The following is a 9307-nucleotide window of genomic DNA, read 5'->3' on the forward strand; positions in this document are numbered from 1 at the left end:
TTGGAAGCAGTAACACCTCGATTGTGTGTTCTGGAATGTGGCGCGACTGCTGTCGGCCCAAGTACGTGGTGTGACTCATGTCAACCCGGTCAAGTTTTCAACATTATTGTTGACGTCGGCTTTGCCGTGAAAAGGGAAATATTCACCAGGGGAAGGATAGAGGTTCTTCCATGTGAGTATTTTTGTGTGTGTAAATGTCTTCTGTTGTCCACGTGTTTTGGTCTCTAGTTTGTGTTGTAGGTCGGGTGGAGGGTGGTAAAAGGGAGGTAGAATTTAGCTCATGGCCTTTTCACTTTATTTCATTTCCCCTTCATTGTCATTCACGCTCATTTTGGTTATCATTCCATGCTCTGAAATAAGCGTGTTTTTCTGGTTGGAAAATGTTACATGAATTTGTGAAATGAGTCTAAAGTTGCAAGACTTGCAAGTGACAGTAAGGTTGATTTTTGGTCACACACTCCAGTTCGCTTTTGTGTAAATATTATGGAGTGACCTCTGTTTTGTTTGTTGCCTTGTGAATCATTCGCATTTGAGTACCAGGTGTTCTAATTATGGCCTTATAGGCCTGTGTTTTTCTTTCATTTATTTGTCGAGCACGGCCTCATCTGCAAACTGAAAAGGGTGCCTGCGTGGAGCTTCGTCACAAGGGCGAGGTTGTCGTCTGGAGTCCCGCTGCCCGTCGTTGGCCGTCCTCGCTGTCGCCGACATCGTCTTGTCATCTGTCATCTACTCGTCTGTCATCATCGCCGTCACTGCTTCCCTGACAGTGCAGGCTGTTCGTCGTTCTCAGCGCACTGGGTCAGGGGAGGCCATCGTCTATCGTCAGCGTCGGTTCGTCTTTCTCTTTCCCCCTTCATCAGTTCTGCCCAACGCTTGCAGACAGGGGTCGAAGGAGGGGGAGATATCTACATCGTGTCTATTCGTCTTCCTCTTTCCCCCTTCGTCGGTACTGCTCAACGCCTGCAGTAAAGGGGTAGAAGGAGGGGGAGATGTTTCATCGTCTGTTCGTCTGTCTAACCCCTTTCAACGTTACTGCTCAACGCTTGCAGTAAGGGGGTAGGCAGGGGAGATCATCATCTTCGCACTCACTCCGTGTCATCAGCGCAAGCATCTAGTTGGCGTTCGTCACACTCACCATTCGCATCTTGGCTGATTTAAAGGGAAGTAACTTTCACATGTCGTTCTAGCTTGAACAAGCGCCAGTCATTGCTCGAGGGTTTATAACCCAAGTTCGGCGTAGATACGTTGGTGAAGAACAGGTTTGCACTTACCTTTAAGGCCGTACGTGTGGCATTGACGCACATTCAGCTACCCTAGTATTTCATTGACAAAGGTGACAGTTGTGTTGTTTATTTTTGCTTTCTCACATGTGTGCGTGGCCTTATGTATGTCGTTGCCATAACCACAATGTATGTTGATGTGCAATTGTGTTGACATGATGTTTTGCATAATCATCATTGCCGTCACCTTTCATTCCTGATCATCAATCATCATCATCATCACTAACTTGCTTTGTGCAGCAGTAGAGCAGAGCCCAGCAGTTCTTGTTCATTTCCCCATCATTTCATCAACATCCCTTCATTCTCATCCACTCATCCTTTATTTTCTAGCAGCAATAAAGTCTTCATTTGTTGAACTTTACCACTTGAGTTCCTGACTCCTTCTGTGTGAGAAGTTAATGTCCTACCTATCAGGTTGGTCGCGACAGAGATGATTTTGTTAGCCATTTCACAGCAAATAGTGAAAGAGACTTACCCCTGCTTTGGGCCAACCTGATCTTCACTGTCTGTGGTAAGAATTTTCTCAACACCAGACAACTGGCCTTCACTGAAATAAATTGGAACAAAACTAAGCTTTACACAGGTCAGTGACAAGATAACTCGCATGTTTACTTTTTGAAAACAACAAAAAACGTGATCAACATAAAAAAGCCAAATAAACATCCTGTAAAAAAACAACAAGACACAACCTACAAAATATGAACTTGACAACTGTAAAGTACATGATCATAGAATTATATGGTTCAATACCAATTCCTCACACAATTTTTAATTTTTTAATTTTCAATTCACATTTATTGCACCTTTACATTCAAAACTTAAGTCTTCATACCTCTCAGATTCAGCTGCAGATATTTCTGACATTCCAGGTGTTGGGTGGCCCATGTGAAATAAGTGCGTGGTGGTTGCTGGAGTTGAAGTAAGTACCCCTGAGGTACCTGGGACGGGCTCTTTTTCGGAAGCAGCTCTGTAAAATACAACGCACTGTGTCACTCTAAAACAACCTGTATATAGGGAATGCTAAAAATTAAAAAAATGAAGCAGGTGGTACCATGGCAACTGTCATTAGACGCAACTTGTATGTAGTGGGGAAATAGCTCTTTCTGTAGCGGTGCTGCGTTCAATAATACTTCTACTACTTATCGCTATCAGTGTGGGTTCGATTCCCACATGTTTTGAGAATTGACTCTCCCTGGTGTCCGCGCACCCCTATGTGCTCACGCACATGCACACGATAAAGAAACTAAATTCACAGCGAAAGTCTCAGTGCTTGGAAACATGAATACACACATGCAGGAAAAAAATGGGTAGTGCCTAGACTGTATCATTGTATGGCAGCTCGCTTTCCCCAGGAAGAAAGCAGCCCGAATTTTCATGAGGGTAACCTAACACTGTAACTGGATTATATATGAATATTCCTTATCCCTAGACTTAGCAGAAATCATTCATACTTGTTGACAGTTGGAATTGGATGCTTTTTGATTTAAATTTTAGTCTAAATATGAACCTTTTTTTTTTAAACAAATAAAATTCAATGCTAGTGCTTAGAAGTTGGTTTACTTACCTGCTTGGAACAGAAACAGGTACATGTGGTACAGCTTCATGCTCTGTATGTAACATCTTTGTAGACTTTGTACTTGTACTGTAAGACTTTGTAGTTTCATAACTGAAACACAAAAACACAAACATTACAATGCATATATATAATTAAATTACATATTATTACCCAACTCACATATAGCAATTAACTCTAGTTCAGTGCTGGTAACGCTGTACGCGTTCCCCTTGGTAACAAGGGAGACCACCCTAAAAAAGAGTGATCCATCCCATAATATCAGACCGATGTCCGGTCCAACATCCGTATGCGTGCGCATACGCCGCCATTTGTATCATTCTTTCTCAGCGGTTCAACTGGGAAGGACGCTTCTGATGTACGCTCCTGCTGTTTGCAGTTTTTCGCCTTAGTCCTTGGCTTTGGCATCTCCCCTTGGTCGTCGCCTATCTGTTCACCTTTACCTAGCTGTGTGGTGAGATCTTTCCGTTTTGTTATAACTTTAGCGACGTTTTCGTCGCTCGTTTTGTACTTGTAAAATTTTTCTGAAATTGTTTTTCTTTGAAATTTTTCGTGAGTTATTTTTGCTATGGCGGAGGCTGCGCTTGTTGATAGCGTGAAAAGGAAGCCGAGTTCGAGGCAGGTGCCTGACGATTCGCCTCCTAAACGAAGCTCGAGGAGAGAGAAGGGCGCAGGAAAATCAGCGTCTGTTTCTTCCGATTCAACTTCTGTTAAATCTCCCGTGTTAGCAGACGTCAGTTTAACTTCCGGTCAGGCTTGTTTACGTTCTGGCAAGAGTGGTGTTTCGGGCAAAGCTTCTTCTTCTTCTGCTTCTGCTTCTGCTTCAACTTCAGATGGCTGCCCTGGGTTAGCACCAACTGAAGTTGCGTCTTTATTGTTGACTTTGAGCGCTCAAGTTTCGACACTTGCGTCGGAATTATCTTCCACTAGGGAGGAATTACGAGCGCTTCCGTCTGGTGTTTCTGATGTTCTCTCCTTAGCACAGGTACGGCAGTCTCCTGCAGTTCCGGCTTCGACTTCCGCTAAGCCTTCGGCGACTGTGACTCGGGCGGATGTCCATGCTTCGCAGGATGGGTGTACCAAGTTGGTGTCTCTCCTGAATGTGACACCAGTACAAGGTATGTCTACACCGCTTGCCGGTGTGCGAGCTCAGGGGGCTCTCTCGTGCGTTGGAGGCCGTGAGAGTTCTTATGAGCAGCGAAAGGACGAGCGCCTCCGTACGTCTCTTTATGAGAATATCGGGGACCGTTTTAGTCCTCTTCCGCCCAGGGGGCAGGAAGTGGTCGGTTCTGCCGACGATAAACTGTCTGATGTTCTGCCTCCTGGCTCCGAGCTTGATCTCGAGTCGGAGGGTAGGGCGGAAGACGGGGATGCCTCAGTGGTAGAGGATTCCCAACTGAATTTGCCCGTGAAGCTGTCAGCCGCAGTGGCGCTGGCGGCGGAAACGGCGTTCAGATACTTTCCGGAAGGGGTGGTGAAGGACAGGGCTCAGCTTCACCCACCTCGGTCTGCTTTTGACGATTTCCGGAGTGCACAGGAGCAACGGCCTCGCTTCCGCTTCCGGGAATCGTCAACTATTGCCTATGAAATGGCGAACGTCTTGTGTGGTAAACGCAAACCGGCGGTGCCGTTGTTGGTTCAGCACGGCGATGCTCCGGAAGACGTTGTCTCTTGGCTGGCTCAACCTGGGGCTCGAGCAGCTTCCGGTGTTCCGAAGTTCAAGCTCAACCCTTATCCTGTGAGTCTGATTGACACTTTTGCTCTGCCGTCAGGGGCACTTCCGGTGACGCCGGAACTTGCTGCTTTGAGAGAAGATGGGTACAATAGGGATAGAGTTGTCCCATGTACTGACGGTTCTCTCTCAGCCTTGGAGGAAGTTGGAAGGTCTTTGCTGGAGCTCACGTCCTTGTCGGAGTCTCTGCAAAGGTCTTTGTCCAGATCGATTGCCACATCTCTTGATCCTTTTGAATTTCGGTTCGATGCGTCGCCAACAGATGTTTCGACACTGCTGGCTACTCTGGGCAAGGTGACTAGAGAACAGGTTGCTTTGTCTGCCCGGCTGTATACTCACGCAGTTCTTTCAAGGAGGTCAGCCTTCTTGACGGGGTCCAGATTTCGGGACACCGCGACTGTGGAGAGGCTGAAGGTCTCCCCTTTTGCTGAGGGGTCTCTCTTAGGGCAGGCGTCTTTCGATGCACTCCAGAAAGAGACGCAGGACGCGCGGGATGTAGCGATCGCGCGTCTGGCTTCACAGGGCTTCCAGAAGCCTCAGGGCAAGTCTCAGACTCAGGCGTTTTCTTCTGCTAAGCCTCAGACGTCTTCGTCAGGTGGTGGGAAGGCCCAGAAGCAGTCATTCTCCTCCAGGGGTAGGGGGCGTGGAGCTCCATACCCTAAGAGGGGTCAGTCTTTCGGGGGTTCCAGGGGGTCGGGGCGTAAGCCTCACCCCCAATGAAACTTCCCTGAACAACACATCCCGGTGGCCCCCGCGCTAGTTGTAGCGGGCGGCCCGTCCAGGGCCCTTTCTTCCTGGCTGCAACTGGTGGCCAGCAAGTGGGTCACGGGGATAGTGTGTTCGGGGTTCCGGCTTCTCTGGTCAGGGCAGAAGGCTCCCCTGGTCAGGATAATCCCGCCCTGCAGGGCGCCAAAGGATTTGGTGGCACGGAACGCGGTCCAGGAGGAGGTCTCGGCTCTGCTGCTCAAGGGAGCTATAGAGGAGGTCTTGGACGCGCGGTCCCCGGGGTTTTACGGCAGACTTTTCGTAGTGCCGAAAGCCTCGGGGGCGTGGAGGCCGGTGTTAGATCTTTCTCCTTTGAACAAGTTTCTGAGAGTAATCAAGTTTACCATGGAAACTCCAACTTCGGTTCGGGAGGCCTTACGGCCGGGAGATTGGGCAACGTCGATCGATCTTACAGACGCTTACTTTCACGTCCTCATACATGTCGCGGACAGGAAGTGGCTTCGCTTCCCTTGGGGCGGCAAAGCTTACCAGTTCAGGGCTCTGCCGTTCGGCCTGTCTTTAGCTCCGTGGATTTTCACGATTGTGGTCAGGCAGCTTTGCGCTCTGGTGAGACAGGAAGGCATCCGTCTCAGAGCATACCTGGACGATTGGTTAATCCTTCACCAGAACAGGGGGCTTTGCGAGGCTCATACGCACAGGGTGCTGAGCCGGGCGGCACAGCTGGGTTTCTCTGTCAACCTGACAAAATCCGAGTTGGAACCATCCCAGACGTTTACTTACCTGGGCATGGAGTTCGACACACTTCGGTGGTCTGTCCGTCCGTCTCAAAGGCGGATCGACAAGCTTCAGGGTCTGATTCGGTCTCTCTACGGAGAGAATCACGCCAGTGCAAGGGTTCTGACTTCGGTTCTGGGTCAGATGGAATCCATGGCTTCCCTCATTCCGTTGGGCAGGGTTCACAAGAGGCCTTTTCAGGCCTCCCTGCAGTCAAGGTGGGATCAGACATCCCAGGACTGGAGTGTTCCGATCGCTCTGGGAACTTGGTTTCAGCAGACCACAGGTGTTTGGCTTCTTCCGGATTTGTTCCGGGGTGTTCCCATTGTTCGTCCACCGCCGGAGAGAGAGTTGTTTACGGACGCATCTCTGACGGGGTGGGGTGCTCATCTGGACGAGCACATGGTTTCGGGACTTTGGAATTGCTCTCAGGCCTCCCTACATATCAATGTACTGGAGTTGGAGGCCGTTTCCCTGGCGCTTCTAGCGTTCAAGCCTTTCCTGGAGGGCAGTCATGTACGTCTTCACACCGACAACATGTCTGTGGCGTCGTATGTGAACAAGCAGGGGGGGACTCGGTCTCACAGTCTTTCCGACATTGCATGTCGCATTCTCAAGTGGTGTCACGCCCAGCACATTCTGTTGTCAGCAGTGTACTTGAAGGGCAGTCTGAACGTCCTTGCAGACACTTTGAGCAGAGGGGACAGGATTGTTCATTCAGAGTGGACTCTCACACACCAGTCTTTGCAGCGGCTTTGGTCGTAGATCGACAAGCCCAAGATAGATCTCTTTGCGACGAGGTTTTCGGCGAGACTTCCTCTCTTTGTGTCCCCCTTCCCGGATCCTCTGGCCTGGAAGGTGAATGCTCTGGAAGTGGATTGGTCAGATCTTCCGGCGTATGCTTTCCCTCCGTTCTGCCTCTTAGGCAAAGTCCTCAGGAAAGTGGACTTAGAGAAACCAGCGCTGGTTCTGGTCGCTCCTCTGTGGCCAAGCCAGCACTGGTTTCCCGACCTACTGCGTCTAGCAGTTCGGCCCCCGATCCCTCTCGCCCTGAAAAGAGGAGATCTCGTGCAGCCTCGGTCAGGCGTTCAGCACGAGAACCCACAGATCCTGGCCCTTCACGCGTGGATTCTGTCCGAAGCGCTTTGCGTAGGGCAGGGGCCTCTTCCCCTACTCTGAGATTCGTTGGACATGCACATAGAAAATCGACGTCTTCGGTTTACTCATCGCACTGGGCCTCTTGGTCTAGGTGGTGCGCGCTTAACGGGGTTAAACCTCTTTCACCTAGGTCTATTCATGTAGCCAACCATCTGTCTTGGTTGGCTGATCAGGGGGCTTCTCCCTCTTCTATTAGGGTCCGGAGGTCGGCGATCTCTTCGACCCTCGCGCAATTAGGCCACAAAATTTCGCTCGGAGGGGTTATCGCTAGTGTTATTAAGGGGGCTGCCCTTTCAGCAGCTCGTTCAAAATCGCTTCTCCCTGCATGGGATTTGTTCCTGGTCTTACGTTTCTTAGCCTCGGAAGAGTTCGAGCCTCTTTTGTCAGCCAGTTTGGCCGATTTGACGCGTAAGACTGTGTTTTTAACGCTTCTCTCTACTTCGAGGAGAGGTAGTGAGGTGCACTCTTTGTCGGGTTTAGACAAGGATATTGCGTTCGAGAAGGATGGTTCCATTTCTCTCAAATTTGTTCCCGGCTTTCTCGCGAAAAACCAGAAACCTGGCCAGCTTTCTCCAATCTTGCGCATCCCACCCTTGAGCAAGATTTTGGCTCCTGGAGATCCCGATATTGCAAATTGTCCTGTGAGAGCTCTCCGATGTTATCTGTCTCGAACTCGGCCTGTTAGGTCAGAGAGTCAAAAGCTTCTTTTCATATCTTTAAACACGGCTAGGTGTAAGGATATAGCTAAGGTGACTCTGGCCAAATGGATCTCCACACTGATCAAACGAGCATATGCCTGGTGGCAAGTGCAGTCGGGTGATATTAGGGCAGTGTTGCCTCTCACCGCGGCTAGAACCCATGAGGCGAGAGCCTGGGCATCCTCAGTGGCAGTTCTTCGGTCCGGCAAGCTAGCCGAGGTACTGGAAGCTGCGTACTGGCGCTCTGAGGACATCTTCGTCAATTATTACCTCAGAGACGTCGCTTCTGTAAGACAGGATGGGAGCTCCGCGCTGCCTGCCATGGTAGCGGCGGGACAAGTCCTGCATGCCTAGTTTTTGGTAAGTACCCACCACCTATAGTAGCAATCTGCTATATGTGAGTTGGGTAATAATATGTAATTTAATCCAAAATTTTAATAATAAATTTTCATTTAATTAATATACTTACCCAACTCACATCGTTTAAACCCTCCCGCCTCCCCGCTGTGGTGGTATTGGGTTCTAAAAAAGTAGTGAGTTGGGCTTCGTTCGAATGATACAAATGGCGGCGTATGCGCACGCATACGGATGTTGGACCGGACATCGGTCTGATATTATGGGATGGATCACTCTTTTTTAGGGTGGTCTCCCTTGTTACCAAGGGGAACGCGTACAGCGTTACCAGCACTGAACTAGAGTTAATTGCTATATGTGAGTTGGGTAAGTATATTAATTAAATGAAAATTTATTATTAAAATTTTGGATTATATATATTGAACAGAAACAGTAAACAGCAGATGGTAAATGAATAGTGTTTGCGTTTGCTGATGCAGACAGTGCTTGAACATTTGAAATCTAATGAACATTTGTTTCTATTTTTAGCAACAAAAAGAATGCAAAAAACCCTCTATACATTGCAGTTATGCTAACGTTTTTGTGTATGCTACTGCTAGTTCAGGCCTGAAAGTCCCAAAATAATGGCACACTAGCCTTTGGCCAGTGATTCTTAAACTTTACTAATACTAAGACTAGCCAGAGAGTGAGAGAGCAAACTTCACTTTTGCAAAACCAACAATTTGTTATAGCAACTTTTCTGGCATTTGGCAAGCAGATGAGTATTTCTACTCGCCAGTTACATGTTTCTACTCACCATGGCGAGTAAACATATGATTACTCGCCACTTTCAGGGCTGTAGTTTTCACAGCGATCAGAAATGGTTCAATTTACAATGCATCTTTGAATGTGCACAGACTGAGCAAGTACTTTGTTGGGTTACCCTTTTCGATCCCAAACGCATGCATGATGATCAGAAAAATACCCGTGGATGAATAACAAAACAAAAACAAAAGAAAACAAAGCAAAGAGT

At 48.5% G+C, this 9307-nt stretch overlaps 1 long non-coding RNA gene across 1 annotated transcript; it reads right to left on the bottom strand.

The window, feature by feature from the left end:
• Positions 1-1748: 1748 nt before the first annotated feature.
• On the bottom strand, positions 1749-2904 carry LOC138954500 (uncharacterized). Its single transcript, XR_011451862.1, has 3 exons — positions 2845-2904; positions 2113-2247; positions 1749-1827 (listed from the first exon to the last, which is right to left on the bottom strand). It is a non-coding gene; the product is annotated as an uncharacterized lncRNA (long non-coding RNA).
• Between the last annotated feature and the right edge of the window lie 6403 nt (positions 2905-9307).

Source organism: Littorina saxatilis, unplaced genomic scaffold, assembly GCF_037325665.1.
Source record: "Littorina saxatilis isolate snail1 unplaced genomic scaffold, US_GU_Lsax_2.0 scaffold_720, whole genome shotgun sequence".
Taxonomy (NCBI): Eukaryota; Metazoa; Mollusca; class Gastropoda; order Littorinimorpha; family Littorinidae; genus Littorina; species Littorina saxatilis.